This window comes from Temnothorax americanus, unplaced genomic scaffold (assembly GCF_048541705.1).
Source record: "Temnothorax americanus isolate GAGA-0224 unplaced genomic scaffold, ASM4854170v1 Scaffold2, whole genome shotgun sequence".
Taxonomy (NCBI): domain Eukaryota; kingdom Metazoa; phylum Arthropoda; class Insecta; order Hymenoptera; family Formicidae; genus Temnothorax; species Temnothorax americanus.
In genome coordinates this window covers 2,226,895-2,243,744 of record NW_027509338.1, presented here as the reverse complement: position 1 = coordinate 2,243,744, position 16,850 = coordinate 2,226,895, and the positions used below count along the sequence as shown (strand labels likewise).

The following is a 16,850-nucleotide window of genomic DNA, read 5'->3' as shown; positions in this document are numbered from 1 at the left end:
TTTTAAACATATTTTAAAAATTATATATATACCAAGACATTTAATATTGCAAATTGACAAACCACAATAAACGAATGCTCCGTTATAATTTTTTGTTGCGCGAAATTATCTTGTAATTAAACAAAAACATACTATTAAGTCTTTTTACGACGCCGGCTGGTTATTGCATGTACCTACTAACTAAGGAGATTATTACAACGTCGTGCGTATGTTCGTCCAGGGACGTTAGATTAGCGGCAATCATTTACGACTCCTCCTGCGACATTCAAACCGGCAGAAGCGCGTGTCACAAGGCGCGCGAGAAAGGGTTCGGCTAATCACTTTTTAACTATATTAGCACCGGTAAGCCACCCTTGTCTGCCGCGCTGCACCCTCGTCGCATCAAAAATAGATTACACCGCGCGTTTGCGTCCCGATGTATTCTCTCCGGCCACGGCGGAGCATGCGTCTCCGCATTACCGGTACATTACGCCGGTAATATATAAACGAGCACGACGGCGAAGGAAGTGCAACCGCATTAAAAATGAAAGTTCTTTTCGCGACGGGAAAAGAAGGCCGCCGCCGCACCGCGGCCGCCGCGAAGGAAAAGCCGCAAGCTGTCGCGTGTTGGTCCGACAAAATGCGGACTTATTTATTCAGTCCTCGGAATTTGTATACGTAGTTTCTGGCGGAGTGAGTGGCTGGACTAACAGTTCTGTAACGAAACATTTAACGTCGCTGCACGATTCGCGAGCTTGATAAAACATTAACTCTTTGAGGTATTTCAATGTATTAATGCGATTAAATAGCTTCTTTAATGTCGCAGGCGCTAAAATGGTAAAACATTGACTCATTTATTCAGTACTTATTATTTGTGTTTTACACAATGAAAGAACATTTTTACACTATATTAAAATAACAGAAATGTTAAATATTAACTTTTTTTTCTATCAAAATAGGTTTATTACTATTATTCAGCAGCTTAAGCGTTAAGCTATTGATTTAATATGGCATCAAAAAAGAGAACAATGCAAGTATTCGTTTACGGAATAAAATAATTAAAATGACGATAAAATTTATGTCGCTAAGATGATGGATTTACTTAGATAATAGAAAATTGTACTCCAACGATGCTGCGCGTGACCGAAAGAAAGAACAATCTATAATCGCGAGAGAGGGAGCATTCAGAAAAGAATACACGTTTAGCGGGTGGGAGAAATAGGGGAAAACCGAAGAGTGTTTTCTAGATCCGAAGTTGCTGCCACCGCAAGACAATCTTGCCGCATGCCTCCGCTAATAGACTGCGCACGTCAGCCTTTTTCCCCCGGCCATTTCTTTTTTCCTCCATCCCTCCCGGGCCGTGCGCGATCTTCCTCCACGTCGGATTCGCTGCCAGGACGATGGATAACCCCGGGGCCCTAACAGCCGTTTAATTTGTGTCTGGCTCTACGTTTTTGTGCCGCGGACGGTCCTTCGTCCGAGCACGGAAACAAGACGCCCGCCTGCGCGACGACCCTTCGCCTTGGCTACTTGTTGTAGCCTGTCCGAGTGTTTCAAGTGTTTTTCGAATCTCTCCGTCCAAAGTGAGAGCGTCTGATGGTCTTTCGAGCCGTTGACATGGCACCCGTGACAATAACAAATTGGTTTAGTCTAGTTTAAAGGATGAGACATTTTAAGCGAGCGAATGGGAGTATGCGGTAGTTCAAACGGCGGCAATTCACGTAGTTTGTAATGCTATCGTGTAATTCGATATTTATATATATATAGCACGATATTTATAGTACGATAATGGGTTTCTTTATTTACTCCGAAGTTTAATTTATCCTTTCTCTTAAGCTAACAATTATTGGAATCTTAACTTTGGCGCAGACGTATTTCTTCTCCGACAGATTTCGGATATTTAGTCTCACGCTGTGGATCTTGATCAAAATTACAAAGCAGGTCGACTATCTTACCTTATTATTTACGTAGACAATCGTACATATCTAGCGAGATTTTTAAAATACAAAACGAGAATAAACATTCTATGTGGGACAAAGCAAGAAATCGAGAAAAAAAAAAGGAATTATAAGAAATAAATAAGCGCAACGCGTGTGTAAATTAATTAGATAAACATATTTGACTTTCGCCATGTTTAGACAGATTCAAATGTGGATAACGTGGTTATAATAGTAATCTAATATCAATGTCAGTCGTAGTTTGTAATGAACGAAGTAAACAGCTACAAATGCTTGTTCAAAGGAAACCTTTGTTTTGATCAAAGTCGTGGTATATGTATGTTTCTCCCCGAATGCGCTTTTCGCATTTAATAATTAAATGCGAGCGCGTTCGCATGTCTTATACTTTCTGAATTTGCGAACATTAAAGTTCCTTTCTATAATACTCTAAAGAGTGTGTGCAAACATTTCTCTATATTGTGAATTATTATCGCGAAGCTCTGATGGTTTTGCATACATCTGCGGAAATTAAACAGTAACTGCGAGAGATATGTGCACATATTCGATAAAATAATTTAATTTATTTAAAATTTTCTGCGCGATTTTTTTTTAATATAAATTCGTTAAATATTGGATTATTTATCCAATAATAATATCAATTTTGCTTTGGAAAAATCAAGTTGAAATTAACGATAAAAAAATAGACAATTTAGAGAAGGGTATATTTAAACGTTCTCTTTATATTAAAATTTATTTCCGGTATCTTTAGGTTGGGGAAAAATTTTTTTTTTTTTTTTTTTTTTTTTTTTTTTAGGGAAGCCGTCCAAGAGTTCAACGTTGAAATTTGTGTTTTAAATGTCCGACATTCTGCGGCACGGCGCAAGCTCACCAATTATTCATCTCGATCGGACGATGGAAAGGCGTGTCTCGTCTCCGGCGACACTTCCTAATTTCTAGACAACGGTTGGAAGATCTAATTTCCTAAGCTGTCATTCACGCCACTAGAACTCCGTGTCTTCGTCAGCGGTGCGGACGGTTACGGATCGTTCTAAGGATCCGTTTAAGTCGGAGACGTGTTCCGATACGCTCCGAAAATTTCCTGCGGCAAAACATCCCGGCGACTGTAAATTTACTTTAATACTTTTAATACGTGATCATGCGTGACGCTGATAACACAATTTTATATTTTTTGAAATGACACGAGATTTATATCAGTAATTACAATTTTTTGTTGATAAAAGAGTACTTCTTTAAATATTTAGTTAATTATTATATATAATTATTATATATAATTATATATAATTATAGTTAATTGCAATCAATTGCTTATAACTTTCGAATGTAAATGAATGAATGATATAATTGAGATGTTAACACTTTAATAGCAATAAGTTTTAAATATACCGATACATTAAATCGTCCTTAAAATGATTTTATTAATAATTACTACGGCAAAGCTTTCGCTGCTTTTACATACAAAATACAGCGGGTAGTCTATGAGAGAAGGGGAGGACGCGGAGTCGAATTACACCGGTTGACGTCTCCAGTGACTACAGTAATAATATGCAAATTCGATACGGATGGTTGAAACGGTTGCCAGAATAAAAGTAATGCAACGGAGCGAAAATGCGCGCGCACGCTCGTGTCGGGGCTTATAAGCTTTAAAGTTTTGCGCGCAAATCCATTTTGCCTCCTTTTCCTTCGACGGTGCGCGAAACGGTTTCGTCATAAGCTCTTAATACCGCATTGCAAATTCACGCGAGATTTTTTCGCGTTGCTGTCGGACTCGGATTTTTTTTAACCCTCTCCCTGCTTTCCCTTCTTTTCCCGCGTTTTGTAGGATTAGGAAAAATTGCGGTCTCAACACAGTCTCGTGAAACTCGTCAACATATATCTATTAAGAACAAATATTCACTTTGTCAAGGGAAGAGACCAAGGGTGCATAAATACTACCTTGCATCGAAAGGTTCAAGCGAAAGCTTGATTCTTTAACGATTTTTTTTATTACTATTTAATAAACTTTTATTCTCGATAATATTGTTGTATTATCCAGAAAACATTGTACTGATTGTTTGATGTAACACTTGATTTATTATTTTGTTATTATATCATTAGGCGAAACCGAGTAGATAAATCTTTAAATAATAGATGCTATTATATACAATATTAATACAACTTTATAGAGAAATTATCTTTTTCTATTTTCTAATACTATTTTTCGTTAAAAAAAATTTTTTTTGTTTTTCTCAATGTGTTCAGAATGTTCTAAAACGTCAAAAAATTGCAATTTTAAAAAATGTCTGTATATATGTATGTGTGTGTGTGTGTGTATGTGTGTATGTGTGTGTGTATGTGCCAAATTTACCAAAATTTTTATAACTCCAAAACTAATCAAACAAATCTTAACGAATTATATATGAAATAGGGGTAGAAAAAAAAACTGAAGAATATAATTAAATTAATAAAAATTGCTAATAATCAAGGGGTTCTTTTTAAATAAAATTTTGAATTTTTGCAGAAATGTTTGTTTATGCTTTAACTTCCGCAAATATGGAGATATCGATCTATTTCTAATTTTATTATATTTTTCAGTCTTTTTTCTACCCTTATATTTCATATATAATTTTTTAAGATTTATTTGATTAGACCCAGCTTTATACGCGATCAAAGATCCGTAATTTTGATTGCATATAAAGCTAAGTCTAATCAACCGAATTTAAAAGAATTATATGTATATGAAATAAGGTTAGAAAAAACCGAAGTAAAAATTGTTTTTTGAGTTTTTGATGCCAATGTGTTGCTTATGTTCGAAAACGTCGAAAAATCGTAGAGTATCATTAAAGGAAGGTTGGTATTGAATTTGGCGATAATCGGTAAAGGGGTTCCTTTTTTTAAATTTTTGAATTTTTTTAGAAATGTCCGTGGTTGCTCAACTTCCGCAAATTTGGAGATATCGATCTATTTCTAATTTTATTACATTTTTCAGTCTTTTCTACCCCTATTTCATATATAATTCTTTAAGATTTGGTTGATTAGATTCAGCTTTATACGCGATCAAAGGTCCCTAATTTTTAGAAAAATGTCTGTAATAGTTTTAACTTCCGTAAATTTTAAAAGTTATCGGTCTATTTTTAATTTTATTATATTCTTCAGTTTTTTTTTTTTTCTATTTCTATTTTATATATAATTCTTTAAGGCTGGTATTCATAGTCGGGTCTTATATTCAAGATCGTCTTAAGTATAGTCATAAGGCGTCATCAGCCAATCAGAGGGCTGTATTAGCATCTTAAGACATCACTTCCTTTATAAGGAAGCCATCAAGTGCAAATTTTTAATTTGCACCATTTCTTTATATACAGTGGCATTAAATTGTTTTTGAGTCTGTTGCAAAATTAATGTGATGAGTTTCGTTTGTCCCTTCAATTTTTTTATTTTTTTTTATTTAGGGCCTTTACTTTATTCTTGGCAGCGTTTGAAATAAAAAATACTCAATATATATACATATATATTTTATATGGATCTAATGTGTAAAAAAATTTTAATAATAAACGAACAATTTTTTAATTAATAATTTCTAGAATAAATGTATGCAGTTTGGTTCGTCCTTATTGATCATATTCAAAAGTATTTGACACACGACAATTCAAAAGGTGAAATAATTATCTTATATTGTGATTCAATAAGTGCAGTAAAGAAAACGAAATGTTTTTTGAACACGTACTTAGGTTTAATAAACGTCACAAAAATTAAAAAAAAATTAATGGTCTAGGCATTATTATTCTTCTACACCTTGCATAGTCTTTCCAATCTCGAACGTTTTGCGCGCCATAACCATTGCGCCATCCTTGGTTTTGTAAATACCGCTGTACCGATCGGGATGCACATGCAAAGCGTCTTCAATTACATTTCTGTTTAACTCTAATCAAGTTTATTTAACATTTTTTTTTAACTTTAATTTTTTCGCTAAATAATAATTTAAGTAATTATATTTTAGGTAAGCCATTAATAACTATTCTTAATGAATATTTTTGTGCTCTTGAGAAATCACTGCAATATGCTTTCTCTGCCATATTATTTTCCATCCAGAATATATTTCTTTACGTCGTAAGATCTTTTGCAAAACTATTTGTTTCAAACTAATCGGGAAAATCGAGCGTTTCAAGCGTTATCGCGCGCGTGAGTGATAAATGTTCGTCAATATCGGAAGAATGTAACACATTCAATTGTTATGCGTTACACGGACGAACGCTTTGTGGCATGATAGGGTAGATTTGTTGGATCGCGTTTGGATCGATACCGGAAGACATTCGGAATCAAGGGAAGGAGCGGACAAGGACCAATCGGCGAAACGGATGGTCTAATTTAATCTTGACTAAGCTCGCGAAGAAAATTGGCCCGCGATCTGAAATGGCCGTCCAAGGAATCGCAGCTGCTCTCTTCGCACTAACCAGAAATCTTGTCCCGACTTCGTTAAAAGAAGAACACGCGAAGAACCTCAGCACGGACACGAACCTATTAAAATTGCCGTTTGTAGAATTACTTTTGCTTGTCGTCGATTTTCGCGGAAAAATTCCAGCGTCGCTAGACTTTCGTAATTAACAAATCTCGACAAGCTCGTGAAATTTAATTTAACTGCAAGTATTTCAATTTATTGCATTCCCTGAATTTTGCGAGGCAGCGAGCATTTAGCGAAAGGTAAATTAGATTTGTATATTTATTTAAGGTAATTACGCGATAATTTTTAATTAAATTTATTAAATTTATTAAATTTCTCTTAATTTGCACATTAATTCAATTTATTCAATAATATAATTATATAATATATATAAATAAATTGTAGAGACTCACATAATTTCCCACAGCTAACATTACACAGTTTTAGTAGCATTAATTTATCATATAATTTTCTCTTATTCTGCATTTTTATTATACATTTTGCATTTAACATACACATAAGCAATAATAGTAATTAATTTTTTATTCCAAATTAATTTATGCATAATTTTATAACAAGCTATAAATTAAAAGGCATTACTTACCTTAATTTTTATGATTATTATACATTATCTTATCGTCATATACGCAACTTTAACATTTCTCAATTTTAGTATTTTTTTTATTACTAATTAATCGTTAGCATGTATCCATATAAACACTCCCACGCGAACAAATAGCTATAGCAATAGAAGGTCGAGGAATCTTTAACAAGCGCGATCTAATCCTGCAGTATTACGTGATCGGCACGATCGCAATTAACGAAATGATAAAGTGCGTTCGGTCGACGCGAGGAACCGGCGCCGGTGCGGGCGGGCACGCGAATCCGGAAGAAAATGTATCGATGCAGCAATTTTTTTATTTTACTTATGACATAACGGCGAGTCGTGTAATATCGTAAGTTACAATCTGCGATTTGCCGTACACGATCATCAGCCACATACATATTCGCGGTAACCCCTTCGGGTCTTGACTTTTACGTGTCTGTGGAATTCCTAGGACGGATCCGCGCTATACGGACTTCCAGCAGCTGAATATGCATACCGGGTGAATCTGAAAAACGAAAAATCCGTGGAAAATACTTTCTTAAAGTAAAATTTGAGAGTTGCATTGAATCTTCAAATAAAAATTTAATAGCGCAGTAGCAATAGAGTGACTTATTTAAAAAAATCAATATTTATTTAAAAAAATTATTGTAAAAAATGATTTTTTTTTAATAATTGTGCAAGATAGCATTGTAATTTTATCTTTATTTCAATTTACTATTGTTTTTTACACATCATGCTCCTCAAAATAAAAAGATCATATTCTATTATTGAATTATCGACGAGTCGCACTCATCGCACTAAATCGTGATTACAAATGCGTTCTCTCCATCCGATTTCTTATAAATCGTCCCGATATTCCGAAAGGACCATCTCGGCGCGTCGTCCTAATGTGGTCGATTGCGACACAAACGCACCGTCGATCGGCTATTAAAGATCGCGAAAGAGCGAAAGGAGGGAGAGTGAGAAGAGCGGCAATCTATTCCAATTTAACACCCGAGTCCGTGGCATTAAATAATCGCCATTGCCTTCGGTGAGACTGGTCCCCCCCTTTCTCCTCCGTTCAATAATGGATTTTTATCCAACGAGCTTGTACTTAGCGTATACGAGACGGGCCTGGGCGGGCCGAGATATTACCGCCGGTAAGTCGGCGGTGTTGTGACAGTAAAGAGCTCGAAATAAATCTTGGTTACAATAATTTCTTTTGCGGCCCGCGGCCCACGACGCGCATAAATCAAATATCATCGTTCCGCGCGAGCGCTCTCGCGCTGCGCTTCTCTTCCTTCTTTCCCATATAGTCGTCCTCGACTCGATGCACTTGTATTCGCCCGGTAATGCCACCCGCACCCTACGTTCGCCAATACGAACTTCTTTCTTTCATTCTTCCTCTCGTCGCAACACAGTAAAAAATAAAATGTTAATTGTAACATTTTTCAAATGTCCCAGAAAGACCACTCTAAATTTTATGTTAAAATAACTCATTCATCGTGTGTTACTTGTTGACAAATTAGAAATGTTAATTTATTGACACTATATTTTACATTTTTATGTGTGTTCTTTTAACTTTAAGTATAATGTAAAAATAACTTGTACAAAATGTCGATATAACATTTTGCTTCGTCTGATTTAATGTAACTCTTACGAAATGTATATTATACATTTTATTTTGAGTTATATTAACACATATTTTAGTAAATTTGATTATTTTATATGTCAAAATTTACGATTATTTGAGAGAAGATTTACTTTAACTTTTGTTTATGTTAAAATAACTTTAAGACGTGTTAATTTTTTTAAATAATTATGTTAAAAGAACTCAAAATAATATTTAATTTCTAAATGACATACATAAAGTGTTAGTTATCACGTTGACATAAATATAACACATGAAAATGTTACGAAAATAATAACATAGCTGTTGTATGTTAATTTTACATTGAAATAATAGTCAAATCTTGGTAACACAAGAAAATTTTAACATTTGGACGCACGATTTTTTACTGTGAATACTTTTTAAGAGTACGATCGCTTTATGCGTATTTGACGACTTGCGTGCCGTACACTTGAGGATTTCGTTGTTGAAAGTTGCTCGAAAAAGCATATTTCGAAAGATTCTTGATTATATTATTTATTTAAAGTGTTAATTTAGACTCTGGAATTTCTTATCCAAATTATTATTGATAAAAGACTATTTCTCACGAAGAGCGAAGTTTCCGGTAAGCTGTCTCCGACGTATTGACGTATGATTAATTTTCATTAACATAATGGACTTCCGTGGAGGAATGTAATAAGATTAATGAAAAATTGAAGACAGTTAAAATTGTTCACGTTTATCGTGCGATCACCGCGAATGGAAGGGCTTTAAGAATCGTAAATTATGAATTATGTCGAAGAGTTCTTCGGCAAATCCGTCGTAGAATTTGGAGACTCGGTAGTTTTACAATATTAACACGCGCGCGTACGCACGAAGCAGTAGCGCAGAAATGGCTAATCTATACCTCGTTAATATGTACTTAGCGATATAATTATTGCATCCGGTTGTACATAATGCAGCGGATATTCGGAGCAACGCCACGAGAAGTTAGGACGATAAAGCCGTTTACAAGCGACGGAATTAGTAGGCTTCGTGTACCGAAGTGCCTAACTATCCTAAACTTCATCCTCCAAGAACATTAAGCGAACTGGTCATCAAGTATGTAAACATGACCTACGTCACGCGAGTAGACACTGTTTAGTGCAAAATCAATTATTTTAATAAGGTTGGAATTCTTTATTCTTTATTTTTAATTTAAATTTTATCGTAACTCGAGCGTATAGGGGGGAGAATTTAGGTGTATAATTTATATATAATTTATATAATCCTCAGGAGTGTTACACGTCTCTGAATACGAGATTGGCAACTCCGAGGTATTCAGCTATCCAATGTCTGGGGCCGGGGTGTAACTAGGACAAACAAACACACACAAAAAAAAATAAAAAGAATCATATAACCCCTGTAGGATAACAAGTTTTTCCATAAAAACAAATTTTTCAAAATATAAAGTATTATATTATGGTTGTGCAGTGTTTTTTATAGATTTTACTATTTGTTCTTATTATGTACAGGTCTTTAAAATTCGACACTTTTGTGATCAAAGATTCTTTCTGAATATTTCCGATATAAAAATATTAAGCATGCGAATTTATCAGGTGGTATTTATTATAATTTTATTCGTGATGATGTTGAAAAATTTACATTAAAATGTGTACCCTTTTGAATAAAATACTAAATTTTTACGTTTTGAGTGTTTGAATGCACCGGTGATCATGGATTAAATCATGTCCGGAACAATAACTTGCAATCTTTCAAGATGAGGCAGTCTCCTGTTAAATAGCGAGCGGCGATTTAATAATTCTTTCGATGGGAGTAGCCGGCCAGCGACACAATCATGTTGAAAGTAGGTTTCGCCACGCCGGCCCCCGAATTCGATCATGAAATCGCGTTAAAAGGCACTTTAACCGGGCGACTCGATTTTCCGGCACAAATGATGGCACCCCGTGTTCTTCCGCTAACGCCGACGCGCTATTAGCTCAGCTAATTTTCTATTAACCGTACCGCGGCGAGCTATATTTGCAAGCCGCAGTCTATCTCAAACCCATCTGCAACAATCTACGAGATCAGCCTGGAAAAGAGAGAGAGAGAGAGAGAGAGAGAGAGAGAGAGAGAGAGAGAGAAGGAGGGGAGGGAAAAAACGGGGACGCGTAAGAGTCTTAATAAATTTGCGTTAGCGTCCACTTTCCTAAGGGCTGCAAAATGTGAAACTTGTTGCAGCGAAATTGGCTGTTTCGTTACTGCGACGAATTGATGAATATGCGTGAGATGACTTGTTGATAGCATCCTGTTAATTAGTTTTTAAATACATAAGTGTAGTAATAATCAAGCAAAAAAAATTAAAAGTATTTAGCAACATCAGCTATCTGTATACTTTGCTCTAGCTCAATTTTATAATTACCGTGCAAGATGCGCGAATCTTCTTTTGAACATTTCTCAATGTAAAATATCAAAGTTTTTTGTATTATAATGTTAATACTTCTCTCGAGATTTACTGAATAATAAGCCCATATATTTAATTCAGAAAATATTTTTGCTCGCAATTTCATTCAGAGTTTGTTGGCGAGAAGCATGTTATCCCGCAGACTATCAAGATAAACTCGGAAAGGTCGAGAACGTTTTGTTTCCCCTGTTGATTTTCCCCTCTTTCCATGGTATGTTATCGCGACGGCAATACGAAGCGACGAGCCAACAAGGGTTAACCTAATTATTTAGCCGGCCGAACTCCTTGGCCGTGGAGAACGAGTGTAACTATTCTGCCAGATAGTACCCACGGGACGTAAACCGTAGGGGAAGATGCTGAGCAAAGTCATGCTCGTATGCGAAGAGTGTAGAAGAAATAGGATAGAGAGTGTGGGAGAAAAGAGAAAAATAGTTTGCCAATATTAGACAGTATAGATAACTTAAATAAAAAGTTTATTATATTATTATAGAAAAAGATGCCACACACAAAACGAAGACAAATTATTTTTTTGAATTTTTTTTTATTTTCATAATATGATTGAGATGCATTAAAAATGTCTATAATTATTTACAATTTTCTTTGATATAATTATACTGTATTTGTTATAAATATTAGTGCCAGTTATAGTAAAAAAAGTCTCATTACTGACAAATATTAGTGTTTTTCGAATTTAATAGAAACATTATTCCGTCAGTCTAAAATTGTTCTAGTCCTTACTACATTTATATAGTATTATTAGATATTTAATAATATCAAAATCGAAAAATTAAGACGTTATATAAGAACAAATTTGAACAAATTTTTAAGAATTTTTATTTTACATGTTCATATTTTGTATATAATAATTTTCTAACATTAACGAATGCGTTTTTGGTTGTTTTTGCGCGTGATTGAAAGAATTCTATTTGAAGGATTTCTCTAATTGCCGATTATTATCTTGCCGTTAATTGATCACTCGTCACATTGGCCGAGTTGCCAATGGAATTTCCCATCATGCATGGAGATTTCTCTTCCAGTATATCCATAAGCCTGCGATATCACGGCGACTGATTATCGTCGCCGTAAATTTCGTGCTGCCTCTTCCGGGAGATCCCCGAGGTTATTACGTCCGGCAGACTCTCCCTCAGGGACATGTCCACCAGGCATTTCTTGGGAACTTTGGATCGATAACGAGCCCTGTGACTGTGCCCGATAAATCGGAGATTCCGCCGGGGTAGTGTTGCAATCGTTTAAGACTTTAGAACTCTAATCGTAAAGTAGCGGTAAACCTGTAAATAAATTGTTAGAATATGAGCGCGATAATAGGATGTGTGTGTATGTATATATATATATATATATATATATATATATAGGAGTATACAAGATCCTTAAATTATTAAGTTTTATATATATATATCTACAGCCAGTATATTTTACAATCAAGAAATATATACCTTTAAATATAATCAAACATTAATTATTTTTACTTATAGTAATTTAGGCGCTTAGTTTCGTAGCAAGCTATCTAACGGCGAAAGTTTACTTTGGTCTGCGGAATTATGACACGCTCGTAAAAGCATTTACGGAAATTCCGAGTGAACATTAGAGAGATTCTCGACTCCTGTTAATTCTTCATTCAGATGAGAATTCAATTTCCCATTACCTGGATCGTCACAGACTTTGCCCACGTGCTCTTTTCCCTTACTTTATTTCCATTCTATCTAATCCCACGCCATTTATTTATGCCCCAAGTTGGATATAGAATTGCGAGCCGGGGCGATTCGAGTTCCCGCTAATTTCTTTCTCACAAGCGGAGACACCTTGCGCAGATCTGCGCGTTACCTGCTCTTTGCTAAGCCCCCGCTAGGCCCCGTCCTTAATGGGCAGCCATACATTATCGTAAATGAGGAAAGTTGGGCGCGGGACAGGGCGGCAACGGAGGGTTGCCCACGCGGCGCCAGCTGCAGGACTGCGCAGCTTCCAACTTCATAACCGCCGGCGAGATGGCCCAAACTGGTCATACACCCCGAAATTTCCCAAGTGCACACCCTAACGTTCGAGGCGCGCGCCTCTTTTCTTCGTCTTTTCTTTCAGTGCCGTGCGCGCCGAACTTTGCTCGTTAAAGCCGCTCGATATCGAGCGCGTAAAAAGGATAACGAATGTTTCGGTCGTTAACTCTCCCGCGCGTTGCAGGGATCAACGCGATCTTGTGTACGCTGTATATAAAAGTTGTCGACACACTGTTTTGCTGAGGCTTTTATTTTATTTTCTCTCTCTTTCTCTATTCGTGTTTATAGCGGATTATTTGAGAACTTATTGCGAAATTTATAATTATCACATTAATTCTGCTAATACAATAAAGATTTGCATTCTCAATGTATTCTTGACATTAAAATAAAGGTCCAGACGGTGCATATTCTACGGAATTTACACATTCCGGAAGCACATTCGCCGCCTACAAAGTGCATACCGCGTAAAAAGCGTGCAGCTATAGAGGAAAAGAGAACGAGAGAGAAGAGAAATGCTGGAAACGTTTCTCGCAATGAGGAAGGTGTGGCATCGCGGTGCAAACTTGCCGGTTTAAAAGAGCGCAAGCGGCGTGGCGTTCCATCGCGCGCTTTATTATAATAAATTGCGCCCGTATGCGCATATTCGTATGATTACACGCGTGCCTGTGTGTATACGCGGGCGATATAATAACGGCGGGATTGTAATACCCCGCGCTTCTCTAAGCGCTCGTACGAAGAAGGCATGGCACGTACTTGCGTATACATGCTCTTCCATCACGATCATCTCCTCCGGATCCCGGCCCCTATCCCATCTCCCTCCCCGCCCTACTCTTGTCCGCCGTCTTTACGCTGTAAGAAGGATCCGAGATGCGCTCAGCCGCCATATGCCGCATGTCGGGGGAGAGAGAAAGAGAGGGAAAGAGAAGAAGATATGGCCATTAGCTCGCGATTTCTACAAGATCTTATATTGATATACGTCTAATAGATACCGTCCGCTACTGCTTAGCCCGCCGCTTATATGCCTGGAAATTACCGGTGGGATCTTTCCCGCTTCATACCCAGTGATCTAAAAGTATGCGCGTATTCTCAGAGCCGTACGGCAAGTTGAAAGGATTTCGGCAAACTTTGTTCTCATTTTCTGACGTGATGGAATTGATTTCGCAACTTTGTTTCAACGCTAGGCATATATAAATTATTCTTGCGCGGTTATTTATTATATTTTGGTACGCAGTTATAGATTAATGTAATTCCAAGTCTGCCGTTTCTCAGAGAACTTATTGTTAGATATTCATATATAGTTCTACAAATGTACGTGAATGACGTACGTGAATGCATATGATTATAGGATTTTAAACGATAGTTACGAATGTTCCCAATGTTACGAATCTCCGTGTATTTGAATCTATACGAGATCGATATTGTCTGATCCAAATGTGTGTGTGTGAATGCCTTTTTTATCCCGCAAATACTATTGACTCGCGAACATTGAGATATGATAACGAGGAGAATCCATGACAGCTGTGTACAAATTTTGCCCGGAATATCCGGTCAAGTGAGACCGTTGTAACGGGACACCCTTAGAGTGAATACAATGCTCGCGTGTAGCTTCGCCCCAGGCCAGAGCGGAGAACTACCACGTTTCACACACACGATGCCATTACGATTTGCCCGAGCGTTTGGCATATGGATATGCTTGTGAGGTTGTTGAAGAAGGTGTTGCTCAATCTGCAATACGCGTAATAACTTGTAATACACCGATTAACGATTACTTCTGCGAGTTTCTTTCGAACCTCAGGATACAATATTTATAATGTCAGTTTTATTAAATATTTGTTTATTATTTATACTTCTAAAGTTCTTAATTTATAAAGAATTAGAGGAAATCCTTAAAAAAAATATTAAGATATTTGAAGATACATGTATGCGTTTTTGTGGATCTGTAAACTATGTGGTTTAATAAATTGTATATATAATGTGTGTATTAAGTTCAGTAAAATTCAGTGAATTTGGAACATTATAGGAATATATATTTGCAGCTCCTGCAATTATTTAAATTTGTTTGTCTGTGTGAAAGTCACGTGTCAATGTGTTTTCCGTTACGTTTTTCGAATGTGTGATCTGTGGTGTTACAGATTATCGGACGTGCGGATCTCTCCGTAAGGATCCAAAACTGCTTTTAAATCCTTCCGGATTTCACTGCAAGATAACCGTTGCTCTTGTTCCCGCGTCTCTCATCGCGCGCGCTTCGCGCCTTTGCCGTGAGTGGAAATCGGTTTCTCTCCGTCTCCGGGTCTAGCAACTTTAATCTCGCACCAAAATCGATGCGCTCTCCGCCGTCGTGTCGTCCCGACAGGACGACGGGTACATTGATTTACCTCGTGAGCGACAGGTTTATTACTCCGGCGCGTGTACGAGCGCGCCCGCATGAATAAAACCCGAGTCGTACGACTCGCCGGGATTGATTCGGGACCCTGGCGCGGCTCTTCTCGCGAAGGTGGAATCGGCCGTCCCGTCGCGGAAACGCGCTCGTATAACTCTGCCCCGGAGATCCCGAGATTGAATTCCTGCGTTTTTCCAACCCCTTTCTTGACTCGCCCGTAAAATCTATAATGGTAACGTATACGTACACGCCGAGGCTGCATGGCAGCTTACTGTTTTCGTCTGTTTCTTTCACGATTTTCTCCGCCGGCGCGATAAAAATGAAATTGAACGCTCGAAGATTCGCGACTGCGACGATGTCTGTTTTCGGTAGGGACTTGTTTAAATAATATTACGCGAAATATTTGAAATAGTAATTGTATAATGTTGACATTGTTTCTGAAGCCATACATTGTTCCTCAGAAAAATTATTTTTTATAGGTATTCTTTATACGAATATATTTTATTGTTACTGGAAATTGTGGATGAATGGATCGTATTCTATTTTCAGCATTAAATCTTGGGCTTTAAATCTAAAATTGGATTTTCACTGAAAGCAGATTTCGGTATAAATGCAATTTAATTTTCCTTCAACTACATCGATCTTCCGTTTAGAATTGAAGGTACCCGCAAGCGTGCATGACATCGCACCTCGCCCAATGTGCGAGTCGCGCGACTCGACGGGGAATAAAACCGCGGGAAACATCTCGCGTGCGGACGAGCAGATTAATTTCGGCGGCGAATTTCATATTCGGTGCGTCATGGGCAAACGACTCTGCCAGTACCGTATCACCATAGTGTTCAAGAGGTGGCCCTGACAGTGACACGCGCGGTCGCGGCGGAAAAGCCGCGCGAAAATCCGCGCTTGATCGCGAGCGCGAGCGTGCACCGAGGGCGGCAATCACGTCGCCGCAGTTGAAATTGGCATTTTGATTGGGAACGAGACAAAAATTGCGGTCGCTCGAGGATACACGTCGCTGTGTTAAAACGCGTTCTTCAACGTCGACGTTTCGCTTCAAACGCAGAGATCTCGACGTTTGAGCTGCCGCGACCTAATGTGACTTTTGGCATCGGCGCGTATCAATACCAGACGGTACTTTGTATTCAAGAGCGCCGGACATCGCTGTGACATTGCGTACGACTTTGCGTCGTACGTTTCATACTTGGAAAAATAATAAATTGATCGACGATGAGTTAGGAGAGATTCGTCTTGATTATAAAATCGCATTTGTTTTTGAAACGAGATTATTGCTTAATATACATATAATGATGTAAAAAAAACTGACCAAGAATTTATATTTTAAGGTCTCTTCTCTTTCTTTTTCTTTACCGTTGTTGTAGCTTCTTCTTATTTTCGACAATGCAAATTTTTAAATGTGTTCTATATTTTTTTCTTACTTAGGAAATTGCAATATCAGTATGTTTTACGATATA

The 16,850-nt window shown here is 37.2% G+C and overlaps 1 long non-coding RNA gene across 2 annotated transcripts in view; it reads left to right on the top strand.

Moving 5' to 3' along the window:
* The window catches only part of LOC143897207 (uncharacterized), a 274,838-nt gene that overhangs the window by 224,083 nt on the left and 33,905 nt on the right, over positions 1–16,850 (top strand). The window contains exon 6 of one of the 2 annotated variants that reach the window (XR_013256876.1): positions 2,731–3,158. The exons of the other annotated variant lie outside the window; for it this stretch is intronic. This is a non-coding gene — a long non-coding RNA (uncharacterized LOC143897207). Of the gene's footprint in view, positions 1–2,730; positions 3,159–16,850 lie in introns of those variants that run through there. 2 annotated transcript variants of the gene reach the window in all.